This window comes from Ictidomys tridecemlineatus, chromosome 3 (assembly GCF_052094955.1).
Source record: "Ictidomys tridecemlineatus isolate mIctTri1 chromosome 3, mIctTri1.hap1, whole genome shotgun sequence".
Lineage (NCBI taxonomy): Eukaryota > Metazoa > Chordata > Mammalia > Rodentia > Sciuridae > Ictidomys > Ictidomys tridecemlineatus.
In genome coordinates, this window is record NC_135479.1 from 125,467,865 (window position 1) to 125,492,972 (window position 25,108).

Genomic DNA, 25,108 nt, shown 5'->3' on the forward strand with positions numbered 1-25,108 from the left:
TAGTCATGTATTCATATGTGAACATAGGAAAATTATGTCCATTAATTTCACTGACTTTCCTATTCCCATCCCCCTTCCCATCCATTCATTCTCCTTTGTCTACTCCACTAAAATTCTATTCTTCTCTCCCCCCCATTATTGTGTGTTAGCATCTGCTTATCAGAGAGAACATTCTGCCTTTGGTTTTTTCGTACTGGCTTATTTCACTTAGCATGATAGTCTCCAGTTCAATCCATTTACTGGAAAAGTCAAAGTCATTCTTCTTTATGGCTGAGTAATATTCTATTGTGAATATGTACCACATTTTCTTTATCCATTCATCTGTTGAAGGACACCTCGGTTGGTTCCATAACTTAGCTATTGTGAATTGAGCTGCTATAAACTGTGTGCATTTATTTATTAATATGAATTGAGCTGCTATTTATGTGGCTGAGTCCCTGTAACATGCTGATTTTAAATCCTTTGGATATATACAGAGGAGTGGGATAACTGGGTCAAATGGTGGGCCCCTTCCAAGTTCTCTGAGGAATCTCCATACTGCTTTCCAGAGTGGTTGCACCAATTCAATTCTGCAAATATTTCAACAAAATTGAAACAGGGATTTTTTTTTTGTGAATCATAATCTAGAGCTTACATATTATGTTAATTAACATTAGCTAATGTTAGCTCATATTAGTTAATATAATTACATTATAATTACATTCTTATTATATAATTATATGATATGTACTATATTTAAGAATTTTTTTTAAAGAGAGAATTTTAATATTAATTTTTTAGTTACCGGCGGACACAATATCTTTGTTGGTATGTGGTGCTGAGGATCGAACGTGGGCCGCACGCATGCCAGGCGAGCGCGCTACCGCTTGAGCCACATCCCCAGCCCTATAGTTAAGAATTTAACCAACATTTAAGATGTTCCACATCTGAGGCAATGGGACAAAATGGGTTAAACTGAACATTTTGTTTACTTCCTCTAGCATTCCCTTTGATCCCTACTAAAAAAAATAATCAGCTCTCCTAAGTTTTCTTGTTAATTTTTCTCATTCTAGAGCTTCACTATTCAGAGTGTGAGTAGCACACTAGCAGCCTGGGCATCACCTGGCCACTTGTTAGAAGTGGAGAATCAGCTCTGTGCAGTGGTGCAGTACCTGTGATACCAGGCTGAGGCAGGAGAATTTCAAGTTCAAGTCCAGCCTCAGAAATTAGTGAGACCCAGGCTAGGTCTCTCTACCACCTGTGGCTCAGTGGTAGAGTGCTTGCCTAGCATATGAGGCATGGGGTTCGATTCTCAGCACCACATATAAATAAATTTTTTTTAAAAAAAAAGGTCCATCAACAACTAAAAAAAAATATTTAAAAAAAAGAAAGAAATTAGTGAAACTCTTAGCAATTTGGAAAACCTGTCTCAAATTTCAAAAAATAAAAAATAAATTAAGAGGACTGGGATGTAGCTCAGTTGTAAAGAAAGCACCCTTGGGTTTAATCCCCAATACCCAAAATAGAAAAGAAATGTAGACTCTCAGACCTACTGAATCATAGCCTGCACTTTAGCACAATCCCCAGGTGATACATCTACACAGTCATGTTTGAGAAGCAGTGATCTATGAAGTACTTTCTCACTCCAATTCTTGCTCCAGTGAGTTTCGTAAAAAGTAAATTTCAGAATTACACTAAGGGACATTTATTCAACAAGTGGTTTTTTGTTTGTTTGTTTGTTTTGTTTTTTTGTGGTGCTGGGAATTGAACCCAGGGCCTTGTGCCTGCAAGGCAGGCACTTTGCCAACTGAGCTATATCCCCAGCCCCCTCAACCAGTGTTTCTTGAGCACCTACTATATGCAAGGATGTGTAGTATAGAAACACAAAGTTGAAGACATGATCTTGTGCTCCTTGAGGGATGTAGAGCTGGGGGGACAGATAGGCTGTGCCCATTGACAGCCACAATGCCTGACAGGACATGGTAAGAGTCTTCTGAGTCATCTCAGGTCTTGGTATTTAGAGAGGGCAGAGGACATTTCTTCACAGAGTGATGACAATGACTGTCCTTACATTCAGATGAGGATAGTGAAGTCATTAAGTTAGCAAACTTAGGAGGTCCTCTTCTAAAGAGAGTGGAATATGATGGAAAGAGCATCCCCTTTAAAAATAGAGAGGCCTGAGTCCAAATCCAGCCAAGTGATCTTGAGAATCTTGCTTAGACTCTGAAGCTAACTTTCTCATCTACACGGGAAAAAGGTTATAATAACAACCTGTGCTTATGAGGATTAGCCAGGACGCATGTGCAGCTCCTAGAACCATGTCTAGCAAACAGCAGGCGCTCAATGAGTGCTATTACTGCTGCTGTTGCTCCTGACATTTCCTGTGACTTGTCCCTGTCTCTCTTCATCTCAGGAACGTGGCAGGAGCTGACTGAATGTGGGCACACTTGGCCTGACAAGGTTTCAGCCACTAATTCCTAGTCATCGTTCTGACTTGTAGCACCTTCTTCATAGTTCAGCCCCAAGTGGCCCACAAAACCTGAAAACCATGTGCTTTTCTGTGACAGCACAAAACATTTTCTGTTTACACAAAGGTACAGATCTGGTTATTTTTTATTTGGACTGAATAAAAAGTGAGTTTATATTTGGATAATTGGTATTGCATACATGTGGGCTCCACTCTTCTCGATCCATCTAGATTGATTCACAACTGATGATGTCAGAAGCCACCAGGTGCTAGGACTTGAAATGAATCTCGCATTTGCTCTCTTCTCTCCCCTTCCCCCTCCACCCCCACCTCCTTCTTCTCTGCTTCTCTCTCTCCCTCTTTCCCCCACCCCCAAAACTACTAAGTTTTTCACTCATGTTCCTTAGGAACTGGGCCTCATTCTAGCCCTATGCTGCTAAGTAAACAATTATATCAGATTGATGTCTTGTGCAAATAATAGGTAGTCAAAACTTGGGCCCCCAAACAGTGACTGCCTAGCACCTATCTCATAGCCCTTAAGAGGTCTTCAGAATCTATAAGGGATACCTGAAAATCTCTTTTAAATGGTAAAGACTCAGAAAATAGTAGTTTTGCTCTTCAATCTCTCGAAAAGAAAAAAGAAAAAAAGAGAGTTCCATAGTCTGACGGGTCCTAAGAGACAAGAAGACAAGAAAGAAAAAAAAAATCTTGGTGCTTCGTCTTGAATACCAAAGACTTAAAGTTCAAAAAGACTCTCTAGTGGACTGACCCAGGCAGAGGGGGACCCGCAGAGCTGCATCTCCAAAAAGTTGGGCGGTCATCATACTTTCTCACCTCTAACTCTTTTGACAATTAAAGGGGTGTCATTAGCCTGGTGTAGTGGCACATGCCTATAGTCCCACTAACTCAAGAGGCTGGGGCAGAAGGATCACTTGAGTCAGGATTTTGGGAGTCGTCTGGGCAATAGCGCAAGATTCCATCTAGAAAAATTAATGAATAATTTTTATTAATGACTATTAATTGCATTATTATCCAGGATGGTCCCAAGGATGTATAGCTAGCCCACCTAGAGACAGGCGATGGTAGGAATACTATTTGGAGCAGAAGTAATGGTAGGTAATAAAAGGTAGACAAATATTATTTTTCTATATTTGACATTGCTTGACATGGGAAGCGTGTTTCTAAGATCTGCTGGGCCACAGCTCCATGGGACTTTGTTAACTGCTTAAAAACATACCCCAGGGCTGGCTAGGGTTGTGGTTCCGTGGTAGAGTGCTGTCCTGGCATGTGTGAGGCCCTGGGTTCACTGCATATAAATAAATAAAATAAAGGTCTATTGACAACTAAAAAAAATATATACTTTAAAATTTTTTTTAAAAAACCCATACCTCATCTTATTTATTAAGCAGTCTTGGCTATATGGAACGGAGCTTAGAAGGAAGCACTGGAGTGGTAAAGCACACCCATTAATATTCACAGCCTGAGAGATCACAGAAGAGAAGCCCCCGGAACCTTCCCTCCGAGCTGACTGAACCCTCCTTGAAACGCAGCTCGTTAACACGTTTAGTTAGTGAATTCCAGCCCACAGTCCTCCAAAGAAGAAGTTGCATATCAGAAAATATAATGAGCCTGGCACACTCAAAAGTAGCAGAGGGACACCTAATCGCCTCATTAGGACAAGATAGAGAGACAGAAGAACCCCAAAGCACCATCTCCGTGCCCTGTACACCCAGAGCCTCTGAAGCCGTCACTGTCTCTGTACAGCAGCTAACTCAGGCTCGTCATTATCATCCAGTCACCCAGAGAAGCAGCGTGGTGGTTTAAGCAGTGTGGTGACACTGAAAGAGCACTGACCAAGGCTGGATTGCGGTCCTAACTCCACCGTTCACCAGCCTTGTGACCCTGGGCCAATTACTTAACCCCTCATTTAGAGGGGCTGAGTCCTGCGTTTGGTGGCATCCTCTACAAAAATGGGAAGAATCCCTACTAGAGGCTGATGAGAATGCTGCAGTGTGATCAGGTTTTTAAAGGGTCCAGCTCTGTGCCTGGCACATGGGTGCTACTCAGTCAATGGAAGTTATTATTCATAATAGTAAAAAGTTCTCTATGTTCTATGTAAGAAGAATGTTATTTTGAATGGCAAGACGGTCACTATTTGGGAATCCCCCTCCGAGGTGCTCCCCCTCAAGGTTTGCTTGAAGTGATAATGATCATCTCAGTACCTCAAATTCAGCCTCCAAAACCATCTGCTTAGGTGGAAATTCTGCTGTGCCATTTACCAGCTGTGTGAATTTGGGAGATTGACTAACATCTCTGTGCCTATTTCCTCAGCTGTAAATTTGAATGATAGTACTACCTACTTGAGTTTTAGTATGAGGATTGAGTTAATGCATATAAAATAGTTACAAGAATGTCTGGTACATAGTAGATGGTCAATAAATCTTATTAATTGTTGCCATTCATTTCCTAAGATTGAGCCATTTAGATCACTTTCAATCTCTCTCTTTTTTGGGGGGTACTGGGGATTCAACCCAAGGGTGCTTAACCACTGAGCCACATCCCCAGCCCTTTTCATTTTTTTTTTATTTTGAACAATTACCTTGCTAAATTACTCATGGCCTTGCCAAAATGCTGAGGCTGGCTTTGAACTTGTGATCCTCCTGCCTAGGCCTCCTGAGCCACTAGAATTATAGGCATGCACCACCATACCTGGCTCAATTTCTCACTATCACAAATAATTATGTGATAAACATCTTTCTAGATTGTAATATTTTCCACAACCCAAACTCTCCAAACATTTATTTATTTTTAATTTGTTTCGGTTGTCTGTTTTTGCTTATAAAGCAATAGCTGAACAGAGTTCATTTCTCTGGAACCACTAGTCTTATCAATCTTTTTTTTTTAAAGAAGAATATGTATTTCTATTGTTTTCTTCTTCGGTTTTAAATTGCTAACATTATGCATAAAATTTACTACAAGGGACATTTGATACCTCCACAATTATACAACTTGCCCATATGTTTTCAGGCCATTGATTTCAAAGGTTGTCAAATGGAATGCATAGAATGGAAGAAAGGAAACATCATTAGCTTCAAAAATGCCTTTCATTAGAAACAAAAATAAGACTACCCTGATAGTGCATGCCTGTAATCTATCTCAGTGATTCTGGATGATGAAGCAAGAAGATCACAACGTTGAGGCCAGCCTGGGAAACTTAGCAAGACCCTCAGCAACTTAGGGATGCCCTGTGTCAAAATTAAAATAAACAAAAAAGAGAACCTGGGATGTATACAACTCATTCCCCAGGACCTGCCCCTTCCCTACCCCACTCCTCCTCATGATCCACTTCCTCTACTCTTCTGATCTCCCTTCTATTATTTTAATTACTGCATTATGATTATATATATAACTGAAATTCACTATGGTATATTTGTACAAGGGTATAACATAATTTGTGGATTTTATTCCCAGTACTTCCCCATGCCCTCCTCTCCCCACTCCCTCTCGACTCCCTTCCTCTACTCCACTGGTCTCCCTTCTATTTTAGTTTCACAGCTTTTCTTAATGGATAATATAGTTTTCCTAAAATTCCACTTTCCTCTCTTGCCATCAGTTTATCACCCACATATCTCAAAATCCCTGAGTCTTTCTGAATGGATTAGCTATTAGTGCTCAGTTCCATGGTAAAACACAGAGTTGTTAACCCAATAAGAAATGGCCACCGGGCGCAGTGGCACATGCCTGTAATCCCAGCAGTTTGGGAGGCTGAAGCAGGAGGATTACGAGTTCAAATGCAGCCTCTCAGCAATTTATCGAGACCCTAAAAAATTTAGTGAGATCCTGTCTCCAAATAAAAAATGGACTGGTACGTGCGTGGTTCAGTGGTTAAGCGCCTCTGGGTTAAAACCCTAGTACCAAAAAAAAGAAAAGAAAGAAAAAAAAAGAAAAAAAGAAATTGCTTTAGACTTGCATTAAATAAACAGAATTAGAGATCTCAAAAAGTTTTCTCTCATCTTCTATGACAATTAATTTTTTTCATATTTACAACAAACATATTAACCAGAAAAAAAGGGGAAATGTTTTTTTTTTTTTAAGTTGGGATTGAACCCAAGGTCTCTTCACCATTGAGCTACATCCTCCCAAGTGGTTGAGATTACAGGAGGCATGTGCCACTGCTCCTAGCCAGGAAAATGGTTTTTTTTCATGGGAAGCATCATCAGAATTTAATGGTAGAAATTAGCAGTGAAAAACTGAAATTGTGTTCATAATGTTATTCTGCCCCAGATGTCATTTTTTTATTTGCTCAGTACTTTGAGTTTTGTATAATGCTCAGTTTTGTTTTGTTTTGTTTTAATTTGCAACTTAAGAATTATTAAAACTTTAGTGCTGGGGTTAAAACAAGAAGACTTGCTTAGCAGGCACAAAGCCCTAGGTTCAATCCCCAGTACTGCAAAAACAAAACACCCTTATGACTCTAGGACATAGAAAACCATATTTATTGAGGACTTTGGTATAAAGTGTTACAAAAGCATTGATTTGTGCCTGGATCACCTAGCAGTGCATCAAGCACAATAGCAAAATTCTAGGGCTGGGAAGAAACCAGCTGCTGTGAACATGGTTCCCTGGGCTGGCCAGCCCTGAAAGATGACTCTATGGTGATTGTTCAGTTCACCTTCTAAGTCACTAATGCAGCGAGGCTGCAGGCGCCTCCTGTAAGCCATTGACGTTGGAAGCCCCTAAAATTTTTAGTATATTGCACATTAAGTGGGTGTATACTTCCATCCCACTTCTCTGTTCCTCTTCATACAGAGACCCCTTTCTGCTTCACCTGCTTGCTTTCCTTATACTCCCCCCCCCCATTCTACACTTATCTCTGAGATAGTATGTGGCTTTCCTAATGTATTACCAATCTACAAGGGTGGGGGGGAGAGCCAGCAAACACTGGCTTTAGGGGAAAAACCTCCTTTTCTAGATGAACACAGTTGACCACCCTACCACATAGTCTAAACAGAATTGATTTTTTTTTTTTTTTTTTTTTTTTTTTTTTTTGCTACTGAGGATTAGATCCAGGGTACTTTACTACTAAGCTATATCCCCAGTCCTCTTTTATTTTGAGACAGGGTCTCTCTAAGTTTCTAAGGCTGGCCTCATGCCTCAGCCTCCTGAGTTTGCTAGGATTTCAGGCATCCGACACTGCACCTGGCTAGAAATGACCCACGTTAAGTGAATTTTCTACTTTAAAGAGGTGCCACAGTTCCTCAGTCCTATATGTAGTTCAGTGTTTTTCTGGAGAGTCAACATATGCCCAAAGAGCACAGTACTCTTTTTCCCCTGCCCCCACCCCCAGAGGGACATTCATCTGCCTAGACAAAATTAACTCCATCAGCAGAAACAAGAGAAACAAGTTCACAAAACAAAGGCCATGCAGATTCACAATGAAATCTCCTTTAAAATCTAGAATCTTTCCAGAGCATTTACAAACAAAACAAAACGAAAGAGTTAAGTTTCTCTTTCCTTTCCCCTTTCTCTCTCTCTCTCCCTCCCTCCCCCCCCCCCTCTCTCTCTCTCTCTCTCTCTCTCTCTCTCTCTCTCATATGAATATTTTGTGAGTCTTGATAATGCCATGGCTTATAACAGTAAAATGGCTGTGGGAAGTCAGTCACTTTCAACTTTCAGTAAATAAGGAAGAAAAGTACACAATAAAAAGGAAAGTATTCATGAAACATTTTGTAGTTTTCAAGGTATGAATACTAGAGCTGGGGATATAGCTCAGCTAATAGTGTGCTTGCCTAGCATACACAAGGCCCTGAGTTCAATCCCTAGCACCACCAAAATAATAATAATAATATATGTGTTTATATATATATATGTATACATACACACACACACACACACACACACACACACATTAGTAACTGTTGTAACCACAAAATAAAGGATTGGGTAAAATTGTCATGTTGAAATCCCCTAAGGATTGCTGCTAATGACTTATGACAGACTTGTGATTTCTGAATATTTGGACTGGTAGACTCTTAATGCTTATTAAATCATTACAGAGAAGATTGCTTACTAAGGAATATGAGGTTCGATTTTTGAAGGCATGACTATAGAATGTAAATAATTAACTTATAGAATAACTTGCATCAAGAAAATTTTTAAGGAAAAAAATAACTGAAATCTATCCATAGATAATTTAGAAAATATCTATAAAAATTATAAATGCATGATACCTTTAATATACCAATCCTACATCTAAGAATTTAGTCTAATGAAATAATGACATATATACAAAATTATTCATAGTATCTTTGTAATATCAAAATATTAGAAATAACTTAAATGTTCATTAATAAGATGTTTTTAGATAATAGTAGGTCTATTCTCCAGAATAGGAAGCCATTAAAAAACTAAAAGGAAACTCTATATAAATTGATTAGAAATGACTACAAAATATAATGTTAAATTTAAAAGGCACAGATTGGGGTCATGGATATAGTTCAGTGGTAGAGTACTTGCCTACCACGTGCCAGACCCTGGGTTCCTTCCTGAGTACTAGAGAAAAGAAAAGAAGGAGGGAAAAAAAGACAAATTGTCCCTGGAATATTGCACAAAATTGCAATGATACAATCTGTGAGGAGGGGAACTCAGGAGCTGAGTTGAGGATGGGAGAGAAAACCTTCTATGTTTTGAATTTTGAAATACAGTAAGTAGTCTGGTCAATTAGGTCAAAATAACTTCTGTAGCTGAGTGTGACAGCTCGTGCCTGTAAAGTCAGCTACTTGGGAGGCTGAGGCAAGAGGATTGCAAATTCAAGCCTCTCAACTACTTTAGTGAGAACCTGTCTCAATAAAAAGGACTTAGGAAATAGCTGCAATATAGCTATATAGGAAGGAAGGAAGGAAGGAAGGAAGGAAGGAAGGAAGGAAGGAAGGAAGGGAGGAAGGGAGGGAGGGAGGGAGGGAGGACTAATGTAGATACAGCCTGAAATAGTTACAATCTATCGATCCATGTGTCTTTCAAACTGCTTTGCAACAGAAACACTTCTATAAATATTCCTCTTACAAGTGATTTCAGAAATAAAAATAACAAGTTTAGTAAAAAATTTTAAAAGCCAGGTGGGGTGACACACACCTGTAATCACGGTTACTAGGGAGGATGAGGGCTGAGGCAGGAGGATCTCACACTCAAGGCCAACCTGAGCAACACAGTGAGACACTGTTTTTTTTTTTTTTTTTTTTAAGTAAAAAGGGCTGTGGGTGTAGCACAATGGAAGAATGCTGCTGCCAAATTCAACACACACACACACACACACACACACACACACACAGATACATATAACAAATGGCAATTTAATTTTTTGCCTTTCACATACCATACCATGGTATTAGGTACTATTATTTATTTGGTTGATTAGGAGGGCAATGATCCATGTTTTATTATCTTAAATAATTTTTGAGCGTGCATAAGGTACCAAGTACTGGACTGGATTTGAAAACTCAACATTAAATAAGACAGACGTAGTCTCTGACCTCCTAGATAGTTCTGATACTTCAACCATTAAAGACAGAAAAAGCTCCTTTTTTTTTTAGAATGATACATGCCACGCTCAATAGCTGCTTTCCCAGCTCAGTAAAATAGTAAACATTCAAATGTGAAATGAAAACAGCTGGGGCAGCTGGATACAATTTAACTTTACATAAAAAAAGTCCTCAGGCATAGATTACTTATTCTCTCCACACACATGAGGAACTTCTGTTCTGAGTCAGATGCTCCGTGTATAAGGGGGAAATGTGAAGACTCCTCTCTTCGTCCTCTCCTCTTTCTCTATCTGCACACCTTCCTCGGCCCAGAAACAGGAAAACATGGGCGGAGTGCTTTTAACAAGATTCCATAATTTGTGATTGGATTAAATGATAACTTGCTGGTTTTAAGTGGTTCGTGCGATATGTGCTCTATTTTTAGGGAGTTTTGAAACATGTTGCTTAACGCTCATGAGAAAATGATTGCATGGGCCCTACTAAGATCTCATTAGCATACTTGCTCCATTTATTTGAGTGTAGACATACAATTGTAAATCTCCCCAAATTAGCAAAGCATACTTTGGAGAAAAGTGGCATGGGGGATTTTTTTTTTTTTTTTTAAGCAGTGGGAGTGAAGAAAAAAATAGTCAACGTGTGATGTGAGTAACTTCAGTCTCAAGTGCCATCTTTGCACAAGAGAGATTTTTTTGCTTTAGAAATAAGATGCTCTTCAAATGAGGCAACCAGAGTCATGGAAAGAGAGTATTCAGCAGATGAGAGAATGGACAGGAGGCCTGAATGGCTAATTGATGCTTATTCCATTAAAGTCTGAGTAAATTACAGGAAGGAGACATGGGGGAGCCCATTTCTTGAAGAATACCCTGGCTGCAAAGGTGGAGCAACAGCATCAGGGACATATTGAATGGCTAGACTGGTCTCACCACTGACAATATGATAAAGTTCCATCTTTGCCTTCATGATATTTTAACAACCATTGGACATTCACACTCATGAAGGTATGAACAGATTTTACCAGTGATAGACCCTCAGGAGAACTAGAAACACTTTAAAAACCCAAGCTCATCTGCTGAACCAGAGATTTTTTTTTTTCGTTTGATTTTCAGGAACTTTTCATTGTACCTAGGGGAGAAAAACAGCCCTTATTTCTATTCTATCATTGCATTTCTTTTGGCTACCAGAATAGTGGATATGATTTGAAACAACTGTATGTCACTAACTTTATACTGTAAAGAATTCTAATCTGCCTCACAGTTTGCAAGACCACACACTTTCAAAAGTCTAGCACACACAATGGAAACAATTAGTGAGTACTATACCTCATGCATTGAGAAGAAGGGAGGAAAGCACAAATATATTAACATGAAATAAACTGGTAAGAGCAAATTTACTGTTGAAAGTTGCAGGGTCCCACATAAAGAGTCCAATGTTGTCTGTTATCACATGTATATTGAACACCAAAAATTTATCTACTAGAATATTATGGACTTTTTAAAAAATTTTTTTATGTTTTATGTTTTTGGTTATAGTTGAAAACAATACCTTTATTTTATTTATTTATTGTTATGTAGTGCTGAGAATTGAACCCAGGGCCTTGCATGTGCTAGGTGAGCGCTCTACCGCTGAGCCACAACCCCAGGCCCATATGGACTTTTGTACATTTAAAGATTAAATCATCAACATATCAATGCAATTCTTTGATGGCAATAACCCAAGAAGTGATTTATATATATATGTGTATATATATATATATATATATATATATATATATTTTTTTTTGGAAATGAAGTCCTGTAAACTGAACTGAAAGTTAAATTTTATGTATATCATATATATAAGCCATATATATGTATATGTATGTATGTATATGTGTGTGTGTATATATATATATATTGGTATTAGGGATTGAACCCAGTGGTACTTAACCTCTGAGCCATATCCCCAGCCCTTTTGATTTTCTTTCTTTTTTTTTTTTTTTTGAGATAAGGTCTTGCTAAGTTGTTTAGGACCTTACTAAATTGCTGTTTATCATATACTTAGGGCCTTGCTAAATTGCTGAGGCTTGCTTTGAACTTGCTATCCTCCTGCCTCAGCCTCCCAAGCTGTTGGGATTACAGTTCTGTGTTACCACACCCAACTAGGTCTATATTTGATCAGACTTTAAAAGGCTATCTCTGAAAAAATGGCTAATTTTTATGAATCTTAGTTTCATTTATTCCTTAACAAAGTTTGACTTTCCAAATAACCTACAAAATTATAAAAAGCAGTTTGTTTTTGATGAGTGTAAGCAATCTTAAATTAGGCCTGATGCAATATAGCCCAGTGTGTCAATAAGATCTTTGAAAATTAGTCCACATAAACAAGAAAGATCATGCTCAGAGACACACTCCAATTTTATTATTGATAATTTTAAGGAGTTAATGATGACTTGAGGTCTGTAAATCTGTTACTGTTAGTGGAATTCTTTGCATGAAGAAAAAGCTCACTGATGTTTTAGAATTTTAAGGATTTAGGACTATCTAAACTACAAATTCTATGGTCTTCTAGTTATGATATAAATTACAGTAGGAGCAGGTAATTGGCAATACAAAATTTTTTCAAATGAATGCTTTTGAGTATCACCATTCATATCATAATTGGTAGAGCAATTGCTAGCAAGTAAGATTATATTGCCTGGATTTTAAAAGACCTTCAAAAACCTTTGAATTTATTAGCTGTTCCTAAATTCACCTTCCTTGGCTTCCACACAGTTCTCCAAGGCTGCTGCTCCTGCAGATTCCTTCTTTCTCCTTTCATATTCTTTATTTACCAAATGTGATGGTGCACCTGCTGTACTCTAGCACCAGAGCTGCAAACAAAACAAAAACTTTGTAGTGTGCATTTAATTGCCTCGGGGACTTCACTAATCTCAGGTGCTCCTGCCATTTCTGACCTATCAAGGTTGCAAAAGTGGCCCGTCTACCCTCTTTAATCCTAGATTTGTTTGACTAAATGTAAAAAACCCATTTCTTAAATCCAAAGGCAGAAATTTTCCAAATCATAACATTTCAGCTGCTTCCTTAGCACATTCTTCAGGTCAGGAGTGCTTTTCTTTTCTTTTCTGGGGGGTCGGGGAGCGGTCGTAGGGTGGGGGCGGGGTTGGGGGGAGATACAAGGGATTGAACTCAGGAGCACTCAGTAGAGACAGGGTCTCACTGAGTTGCTTAGCATTTTTTGCTGAGGCTGGCATTGAACTCAAGATTCTTCTGCCTCAGCCTCCAAAGCCGCTGGGATTACAGACGTGTGCCACCAAACCCAGCTAGGAGTGCTTTTCTTAATATCCTTCTGAAGTCACCCCATCAATTTTGATGACCACTCTGAACAAATTTATTCATTAGTTTGTGGATATATAATAGACTATATTTAAATGTTAATTTACAACAATTTATGTCTCACTGACCTGAAGAAAAAGTGAAATATTAGGTAAATTCGACATTAGGTAATTTCTGAGTTTTCACTTTTTATGGAGATGTTTTAATATTATATGAAATAGGGTTCCCACACTTGTAGATTTGAAAGCGAATAAAACTTTTTAAACTGAAGAAATCTACAGAAAGCTGCTATCAAAGTGGTGGAGTGGTGCATGCCTGTAATCCATCAATTCAGAAGGGTGATTCTGGAGAATAGCTTTTTCTATTTGAGGCTAGCCTCAGCAACTTAGGGAGATCTTCATCAACATAGCTAAACTGTGTCTCAAAATAAAAAATAAAAAGGGCTGGCATGTAGCTCAGTGGTAGAAAGCCCCTGGGTTCAATCTCCAGTACCAAAATTAAAAAAAAAAATGTTTCTATTAAAAAGATGTTTAAAACACACTATTATCTCTATTTTCTCTCCTTGTTATTATGTCATAAAAGAATGAACATTGAAGAGTAGAAATGACATAAACTCAGATAAAGGCAGTCCTTATGTGAACTGGTTTGGCTTGGTGATGAAGAAGTCACTCTCTTCCTCTAGTTTCTTGATATTCCTATTGAACTTGAGATGGGTGAAAACTCAACCACTAATCACTATGTAGGAACCACTGCTGTACCCAGATGACGCCCGGTCTAGAAATCCTGTCACTTTTGGGAATAGCATTTGAAAATATTTGTTAAAATTTTGCTGCTTTATTTTAAATTTTAGAGAAAAATGATTAAAATTAGGCTTTTCTGACTAAACCATAAATTAAATAAACAAACAGAAAACCCTATCTCTGCTGGCCTCTGTGGAGCAGACTGTAATCCCAGTGACTCAGAAGGCTGAGGCAGGAGGTTTGCAAGTTCCAGGCCAGCCTAGTCAATTTAGGTAGGCCGTAAGCAATTTAGGAGACCCGGTTTCAGACAAAAAATTCGAAAAGGGCCTGGAGATACAGCTCAGTGACAAAGCACCCTTGAGTTCAATGTGCAATATTAAAAAAAAAAACAAGCAAACAAAACCTACCTCTGCTTTTAAGGGAAGTGTTTTGTTTAGTTTGTTTTGTTTTGTTGTGACACTGGGAATTGAACCCTGGGCCTCATATAGGCTAGGCAAGTTATCTACCGCTGAGCTATGTTCCCAACATACACACTTACCCCTTTTTCAATTTTTATTTATTCACTTATTTATTTAATTATATTTTTGAGACAGGGTCTTGCTAAATTTTCCCAGCCTCCTGCCTCAGCCTGGAGAGTAATGAGATTACAGACAGGTTCCACCAAGCCCATACCAGGTGACACTTTATTACAGCTATTTTAGAAATTAGGGAATCTATCCTGTTCTTTTATAAAAGCAATTTATCAGAGTTTTCAACACTTCTCAAGAACTTTGAAGATCCGATACCTTTGTATATAAAACCTCAAGCTGGGTCTGTGAGTAAAATATCTGCTACCTATTCAATAGTTGGATTTATGTGCCCTCTCAAAAATGAATTCCAGATGAAGAAATCACAAGCTTTCCATAAACATTCTCAGATAGACAGACAGTATAACATTTCTGTTAATAATGAGAAAAACCTTCCAGGGACTACTCCAAGGCTGTGTTCCTGTTCCTCCCACGTTTGAATGGGAAGCAGTCACTGCAAAGGAATCCTCATTCCAACCATATGTGAAAAGAGGGCAGTACTGCCTCCAAGGTTGAAATGACGCCATTCCCAGAAACTTCTGTGTGACACAGTAAAGACAAAAATGGATTCTGCACTGGCTGGATTGTTTGATTTTTTCCTCTAGATGTAAAGCTTTATCACTTGCTTTTCATAACACAAAATGTAATTTGAAATAAATATGAGGCAGTTTGAATTCATCATGTGGGGTAAACTTTGGAGAATGTTGACCTTGATTTTACTAGTTATTAAAGAGACCATAGGATAATAATTGTTAGAAAAGTAAATAATATTTTAATAATGAAGGTGCTATACCAAAAAAAAGATCACTACCTAGAGGCTCAGGAGGCTGAGGCAGGAGAATGGAGAATTCAAAGCCAGACCCAGCAACTTAGCAAGACCCTAAGCAACTTAGAAGACCCTGTCTCTAAATAAAAAGTAAAAAAAAAGCTGGGAATGTGGCTCAGTGGTAAAGTGTCCTGGGTACAAAAAAAAAAAAAAAGAAAGAAAGAAAGAAAAGAAAAGAAAAACTACTAGCTGGCTGCCATGGCACTACCAGGTACTCAGGAGGCTGAGGCAAACCTGGTTCAAGACCAACCTGGGAAACTTAGTGAGACCCTATGATAAATGAATTATTTGTGTCAACATATGTATATGCCCCATAAACACATATGCAAAACTTTAAGAGGCCTCATCCAACAAACTAAATTGCATCTTTGCTGTTTTGCCATTATATGTCAGTAATTTGACACCATATAATGTATTTTGAACATCTGTTGTTGACACTTTTAAAAAAGGGGAAGGCTTGGGAAATAAGTCAGTGCTAAAGCTCATGTCTAGCATGATCAAGGCCCTGGATTCAATTCCAAGCACTGGGGGGAAAGTGTTAAATCAATGCTAAAGTATTAACCTTGTGTGGTGGCACACAACTGTAATTCAACTGACAGAGGAGGCTAAAGCAGATGGATCAAAAGTTCAAGATCAGCCTCAGCAACTTAGTTAGGCCCTGTCTCAAAATACAAAATAAAAACGGGTAGGCCCCCTCTGGGTTCAATCCCCAGTACAGCAAAAATAAATAAACCCAAGAGGTTATCACAATTACAATGTGTAATAAAAGGAGTTTATACTTTATATGTGCATGACAATTCATGAGAGTTTAAGAACAGTGAGGCATTTGATTTTGTTATTAGCCACATATGTTAAATATATTCTACATTATATTACAATACACTAAGTATATGTGGATTTACCAGATTCTAAGTTTTCATGCGAACTTAGAATCAAGCAATTGACTTGTATGAGTATAAATGTTCAGAAATCAATAGAGCAATTATAAAACCTCAAACCCAGAGTTCAGCAGCCCAGCTCTGTTTACATGTGCACAAAAATTTCAAAATTTTCAGGATTCCATTTATATACTGTAATATAGATGCCACTTTATTGTTGGTAAAAGATGATGACCAGAATTCTGAACTGCTGGAATCTCAGACAGACATATTTTTATTCACATAAAGTCGTTCTCCCTTCAAAGATATTTTTATTCAGGTCTGAGTAAGGGAACATGATGGAAGCTCAAGTTTATGAAAATAAAAAGAAGAAAGGATGAAGGAGGAAGGGTGAGAAAAAAGATAAAGATGGTGACCCCAAAAGGAAGAACAGTGGAGACGAAAATGAATTCTGCCTCTCATGTGTACCATTATCATAAAATCTACCTATGGCAATGCAACATCATTGTTCATTTGTTTCTTTCATTTCATTGGTATATTAAGTAATTACTGAATGTAAGGCAAAATTACACACAAATTTCATTTTTTCACTTTGGCAAAAGACAGATTCTTTTTTGTCTGTTTGTTTGTTTATTTATTCATTTATTACAATACTAAGGGTTGAGCCCAGGGTCTCATGCATAGGCGGCAGTGCTATACTATGGAGATACATCATCTCTAGCTCTTCCATCTCATTTCTTTGGTTGGTTGTTTTGTACCGGGGATTGAGCTGAGGAGTGCTTGACCACTGAGCCTCATCATTTTTACTTTTATTTACTTATTTTTCATTATTTCCTTTCTATTTTTTACTTTGAGACAAGATCTCACTAAGTTGCTAAGGGCCTCACTAAATTGCTGAGGCTGATTAAACTTGCCATCCTAGAACCTCAGCTTCCCAATTCACTAGGATCACAGATGGGCATCACCATGTCTGGCTTCATCTCATTTTCTTAATAGCCATAAAAAAAATCTAGTACTTGTCAGGAGTATATAATTTTTTTAAATCTTTTAAAACTATTTAATGGCTCATATATTCAAAAAATTGCAAAATAAAATATATTTAGTTAGATATTCGGTTAAAAGTCTTCCTCTTATTGCTGCCCACAGTATGTCTTGTTATCGATAACAAGATGTAACCCATGTTATTATTTCCCTACTGATGGACAGTTAATTGTTTCTGAACTTTTGTAAATAAAACAATACCAAAATATGATAACTTTGTTTAAGTATCATTTCACATATATTTATGTACAAGTCCATTTGTAGGAAAAATTCCTAGAAGTAGAATTTCTTGGGCAAAGGGCAATATTTTCATTTTAAATGTCTTTCTAAATTGCCTTCCACAAAAGATATACCAATTTGTACTTCTAGAAGCAGTGTACAAGATTATATTTTTCCTTACAGTGTTGCCAATATGTTGCCAAATGTAAGAATTTTGTCAGTTGATAAGTGGTAAATGATATTTTGTTGTAGTTGTAATTTGCACTTATGAAGAGTAGTGTTGGGCATCTTTCATGTGTTAAAGATCCATTCACACTTCCTTTAATGCCAATATTTTGTATGTTTCCATTCTTCTCTTATGTTGAGGGGTTCTTTATATATTAAAGAGTTTAGTCATTTATTTGTCTCTTGACTTTATGGCATGTTTTCTTGTCATGAAGAAATGCTTCTTTACAAAAGTTGCAATGCATTCTTTTCTTGTGTAATTTCTGAAGTCATTGTAAGATATACTTTTCCTAGCTAGGCATGGTGGCATGCACCCATAATCTCAGTAATTTGGGGAGGGTGTGACAGGAGGATTGCAAGTTCAAGGGAAGCCTGGGAAATTTAGTGTATAATATAATAAAATAAAAAGGGCTGAAGCCAGGCATGGTGGCACACGACCGTAATCCCAGCAGCTCAGGAGGCTGAAGCAGGAGGATGGTGAATTCAAAGCTAGACTCAGCAAAAGCAAGGCCCTAAGGAACTCAGTGAGATCCTGTCTCTAAAATAAAATACAAAATAGGGCTGGGGAGGTGGCTCAGGGGTCGAGTGCCCCTGAGTTTAATCCCTGGTACCCCCAAAAAAGTAAATCAATAAAAATAAAATAAAAGGACCTGGGATGTAGCTCAGTAATAGAGCACTTCCGAATTCAATCTCCAGTACCCAAAAACAAAAACAAACCAAAAAAATATGTATATATATATATATATATATATTGTCTCCACCTAGCATTCCAAGGGCATTTACTTATTTTTTTAAGTTGATATATGAAAATTTCTAAAGCTATGATGCAATCATACTAGGAGAATATAATCCAAAGTAAATCAATCTCTCTCTTTCTCTTTCTTTCTCATTACTGACTTCTCCCTCTCTTTCTCAAGTAACTTCATGAACCTCCTCCTAACTGTTGTTTTGAGCCCTTGGAGGAGAAGGTAAGCAATTCAATTCATAAACCTTCAAATTTATGAAATGGGAAGAGACAGAGGCCTAAGGTGTGTGAAATCCAGTACCAATTCTCAAAACAATAGTCATCTTAGTACCTATCAGGACAGTGGCCCTAAACTGTCCTAATATTATTGTTCACCACTATGCAGAGGTGGGGAAACAGGTATACTTTAAAATGTCTTCAATGTAGAATGTAGAAATATCTTTAATATAGTCAAAATGTAAAGATTATCAATTTTATTAAATCTCATCCTTGAATATAAGTCTTTTTTCTTCTTTGAGGACTAAGGATTGAACCTGGTGTGCTCTACTAGTGAGCTACATCCCCAGTCTTTTTTATTATTTTGAGATAGGGTCTCACTAAGTTACTGAGGCTGGCCTTCAACTTGTAATCCACCCGGTCCACCTACCTAGTCTATTTAATATTCTGTTTGATAACACAGGAACTATGCATAAATCACTCGTGCTACATACTGAACAGATGATATTTTTTTTTTGTCTCAAAAATTACAGTGAGTCTGTAACTTTAAGGAGGTAAAATTAAAATTTGTTGCCAATGGTACAACTTAAGCTTTCATATAAAAATTAGAATTTGGAAAACTTGTATCTTCTTGGTGTGAGCTTCATAGCTTCCCAATACTAACACACTTCTGATTTTTTAATATTATACATGATATGAATAATTCAGTAAAACAATATTTTCCAAATGACCAGTGCATGAAATTATAAAGTCATGCATGAGAAAGAGTTGTCAAAATACAAGTCATGCCCATGGATTTTAATATAACAAACTTCAAAGAGTCCATTGATAATAGGTTTAGATTTCACATTGCAAATAATCTTTAAGATACTGCCACTTGTTGAGCTTTGGTGCAATATCAAAGAAAAATATTCACAGTTATCTGAAAAGTCTGCTAAAATACTCCTCACTTTTCCAACTATATGTCTGTGTGAAGCTGGATTTTCTAGATATACTTCAATCAAAACAATATTTCATAAGAAATTGAATGCAGAAGTAAATCAGAGAATCCAGCTATCTTCTATTAAGTCAAGTATCAAAGAGATTTGTACACATAATGTGATACCACTTTTTTCACTAAATGTTTTTATTGCCAAACCATTATTTTTCATCTTAAAATGTTATTACATTAACACTTAATGGTAGTATGATTGTTATTTTGAAATTATTAAATAGTTAACTTTTTTCCATCTTGATTTCCAGTATGGTAAATAATAAAAATACTGGGATATTTAATGATTTTTAAGAATATAGTCTGGAGGCAAAGCTGTTTGAAAGCTGCTGAAGTAGAATTTGTCCCTTGAATCACTAAAACTTCAGCTCAGTCTTGACCACGTGAACACACTGTATATTTGTAAAGTACAAAACTATAATTTTGCTTCTGGATGGAATGCCATGTGTGTCTCTTAGGATAAGATTACAAGCAGAGAGGATGCCCCAAAATTACATAATACAAGAACAATGATTTATTTTTCAATTAGAGAAAAATGGCCAATATAGCATAATTTGAAATAACAAAACACTGAAATATAGCTTAAATCTTGGTTGGTTTGTTGTTGTTATTGTTAGATTTTGAACCAAAGGTACAAAGGGGCAGTAGGTTGGTTTAATTAGTGGCCTTATTTTCTTGGGGTATTATCATCATTGGCCCACGCAAGAGCCCTCTCCATTTTATTTTGCTCTTTCTTCAGTTCTCACTCTCATTTTCCTCCTGTGAACAGTCACCAATTTTTTTTTTAAATGGATATGTATTTTTCAATGGGTTTAGTATTATAAAATAGGTATGCTTATTTTGTGAAGAATCATGTTTCCATGTGAGTAAACAGTGTTGGTATTGTAACTCTCATCATGTTGATTTCTTCATGATCATTTAATTCATTACTTCTTACTGCTGTGTGGCATTCCACAGTATGTATCCACCATATTTTACTTATTGACTCACCTATGGATGGTCTTCTCAGATCAATCTCACTCCCTACTTTCATTTGTGATAATACCATAACATCCATAAATTTGTCTCCACCCAAACTTTTGCTATTTTTCTGAAAAACATGTCCATAAGTGGGATTGGAATGCACATTTTACTTATCTAAAAATTCCCAACTTACTTTTAGAGTGGTTGTACATTTATACCCCTACCTGCAATGCAGAATCTCCACTGCTCATATCATTTCCAATACTTGATATTATCCACCTTTCTAATCATGCCATTCAAACATATGTGAAATGATATCTCATTGTTGTTTTAATTTACATTTCAGCTCTTTATAATGAATTTTAGTAATTCTTTATCTATTTGTGATTCATCTGAGTATCTTCTTGTGAGCTAATTATTTACCATATTCTGAATTCTTCTCTTGAATTTTCCATTTTTTTCGTATTGATTTAAGGGAGTTTGTGTTTTGTTTGTTTGTTTGTTTGCAGTGCTGCGGATTGAACCCAGGTTCTCACACATTCTGGGCAAACATTTTACCACTGAGCTACATTCCCAGCCCTAAGGAGTTCTTATATATCTTGGATAATATTCCTTGTTTGCTTTAAATATTTCAAATATCCTTTTCTAATTGATACCTGTTTGTTAATGTTATTTAAACATTACACTACATTAAACAAAAAGCTTGAATTATGGTGTAGGCAATCCTAACACACTTTTTGACTTAAAGTTAATACTTGAAATTTTTTTAAGAATATTTTCCCTCATAATCTGCTTGAATCAAATGTATGAAATATGATATGTCAAGAGCTTTGTAATGTTTTGAACAACTAATAATAAAAAAAGAATAAAAAAATAAAACACACACACAAAAAAGAATATTTTCCCTACTCGTTGGTCTCAAAAACATCAACATTTTCTTCTATTATCTTTGTAAAGTTATCTCTAATATTTAGATCTTTAATCCATTTGGAGCCAACCTTTGTGAAAGTAAGACATTTGTATTTTTCTTCATATAATGAGCAGGGGTATCCTAACATCACCTACTAAACCATTTTCTTTTTTCAAATGTTTTGTGATACAAATGTTTATCATATAGCAAGTCTTCACATATACATAGTTCAGTTGCTGAACTCTCAATTCTGATGCATTGATTTATTTATATTTTGCTGAAACATTTTCATGTCATTGCCATTTATAGTATGTCAATATCTGATATGTAAGTGAAATCACATCTTTTGCCACATCTTTTCCTATACTTAAGATAATTTGAGCTTTCATCCATCCATATATATTTTACAATTGTATTCCTCAAAAATCTAGTTAGAATTTGTATTGGAATTTTGTGTACATCAAATGTGTACTTGGAAAGAATTCATGAAGTTAAGACATACCAACCACAGATTTGGTATTTCTCTCCATTTATTCAAATCTTAGTTATATACTTTCTATTCTTATACCAATGGAAACAAAAGAAAAAGGACTTACATTTCCTTCTTATAAATTTAATGTCATTTTTATTTAAAAGAGGCTCTAGCCGGGTACAGTGGCTGCATCTTGTAGGCTCAGCTTCTCAGGAGGCTGAGGCAAGAGGATTGCAAATTCAAAGTCAGTCTGGGCAACTCAGATCCTATTCCAAATAAAATAAAAAGACTTGGGATGTACTTCAGTGGTAGGGTACTTACCACGGTTCAATCTGCAAAATAAACAAATGAATAAATAATAAAAGAGGCTCAACAGATAACAAATCTAGTTACACCAATTTCACCTTCAAGAAGTGCTTTTTTCTTTCCATAAAATTCATAACATATTCCCCAATAGAGATTATCATATGAATAGGGCATTTGGACACTGTTTTAGTCATTTTTTTTTTCCTGCTGTTACTAAAGGACCCAACCAGTACATTGTATGGGGAGAAAAGGTTTATTGGGGGACCACAGTTTCAGAGGTCTTGGTCCATAGAATGCCAGCTCCATTCCATGGGGCTCAAGGTGAGGCAGGACATCATGGTGGAAGAGTGTGGCAGAGGGAAGCAGCTCACGTGATGATCAGAAATCAGGGAGAGAAACACCACTCTTGGGATACAAAATATACTCCATAACCATGCCCCCAATTCCCACCTCCTCCAGCCATACCCTACCACTTCAGTTACCACTCACTTAATCCCTATCCCAGGATTCAATCACTGATTGAGTTAAGATTCTCACAACCCAATCATTTCTCCTCTGAACCTTCTTGCATTGTCTCACATGTGAACTTTTGGGGGACAACCTCACAACCAAACCATAACAGGTACTTAAAATACAGATGGGAAAATATAGCTATTACATTGTTAAACCACCGGAAGGAGCCAATTAACATACAGGGAGAGGACAAACATCCCCAGCACTTGCTCTGGCAGTGTGGTTTACTTATGATTTTGCCTTCTGAGCTCCTATGCATTATGTATGTAAGAAAAGATGTCTCTCAGAAGAAGGCACAGAAAGACGCAAAAATCAGCTGGTAACCCAGTGAGAGGCATTTAGTGGTCACTGTGTGGATAAAGAAAGAAATATAAAGAAATGAAAACTGGTTCTTCTTGATTTTTCCCTGAAAGGTAATTACACATGTTTTCTTTTAAATGTGTAAATATTGAACATGAAGTTTAATATTAATAAATTTTAAATGTATCATACATAATTATTGACTATAATATAATATTTTATAGTAGACACTAGAATATATCCATCTTGCTTGGCTGAATTTTTATGCCTATCCATTACTAATTCCCCATTTTTCCTTGTCCTTAGTCCCTGGAAACCACCATTCTACCCGTTCCTGGATTCTATGAATTTCACTATTTTAGATATTACTTTATTTAGGTTTTTTTTTTTGTCTCTGTGACCAAAACAAAACAAAACAAAACAAAAACAGCTTACAGGAGGAAAAGTTTATCTGCAGCCTATGGTTTCAGCAGTCTCAGTCCATAGATGGCCAACCCTGTTGCTGTGAGCTCAAAGTGAGGCAGCACACTGTGGAGGAAGGACCCAGCAGAGGAAAGGTGCTCATCTTGTGGTGGGGTCAGAAAGCAGAGACAGAGGGAGGGGGAAAGGAGCCACACAAAAGATGCACCCTTCCAGGGCATACCCCAGTGATCCACCTCTTCTAGCCGTGCCCCACCTGCCTATAGTTACCACCCCATCAGTCCATTCAAACAAGCATGGCCTGAATAGATACAACCCTCACAATCTAATCATTTCACCTCTGAATATTGCTGCATTAGCAGGAGCTTTGGGGGGGACACTGCATATCCAGACCATAACAGAGAGACCATGTAAACGGATTCAAGTAGTATTTGTCTTTCCATGACCAGATTATTTCACTGAGTATAATGCCCTCAAGGTTCATCTGAGTTGCAAAATTTCCTTCTTTTTTTTAAAACTGAACATATATATGTACAATAGTATTTCATTGTAGTATATACAGAGTATCAAAGTATCTCTACTCATCTATCTGTTGATGGACACTTAGATTGTTTTCACATCTTGGTATTTATGAGTAGAATTGCAGTGGTCACAGGAGTATATCTCTTCGAGATCCTGATTTCAATTCTTTCACCAGGTAGTGGGATTGCTAGGTTATATGACAGGTCTATTTTTACATTTTGAGGAACCTCCCTGCTGTTCTCCATAGCAGCTACACCATATTGCATTCCTCAAAAGTTCAAAGGGCTCCAATTTCTTTACATCTTTACCAAACTTACTGTCCTTTGTTTTCTTGGTAATAGTCATCCTAACAGGTTCAAAGTGATGTCTCATCATGGTTTTAATTTGCATTTTCCTAATATTTAGTAAAATTGAGCAATTTTTTTCATATACCAATTGCTCATCTATATGTTTTCTTTGAAAAAATGTCTATTCAAGCTCTTTGCCCATTTACAGGGTTTTAGGAGGTTCTACTATTTACTTGTAGAATTCTTTACAAGTCTTGGAAATTAACATTAACCTCTTATCAGATGAATGGCTTGCAAATATTTTCTCTCATTTCTCAGGTTGTGTTTTCACTCTCTTTTTTTTTTCTTTTTTCTTTTTTTATTGGTTGTTCTGTTTTCACTCTCTTGATAGTTTCCTGCGCTGTGTAGACACTTTTTCATTTAATGATTTAATGTAGCCCATTTGTTTTGTTTATTTGTTTGATGAGTTGGTTGGATTTTTTTGTCCTGGTTGCCTATGCATTAGTGAGCATCCATAAAAGCATTCATTGCCAAAATCAATGTCATGAAACATTTCTTTTTTTTTTTTTTTTTACTTTTGGTGCTGGGGATGGAACCCATAGAACCTAGAGGTGCTTAACCTCAGCCATATCCCCAGCCTTTTTAAAATTTTTTTTTTTTAAATTTAGGGTCT

At 36.9% G+C, this 25,108-nt stretch overlaps 1 protein-coding gene across 12 annotated transcripts in view; it reads left to right on the top strand.

Moving 5' to 3' along the window:
• Positions 1 to 25,108, top strand: part of LOC106145044 (uncharacterized) — a 685,031-nt gene that overhangs the window by 583,927 nt on the left and 75,996 nt on the right. The gene's annotated exons all lie outside the window — the stretch shown is intronic.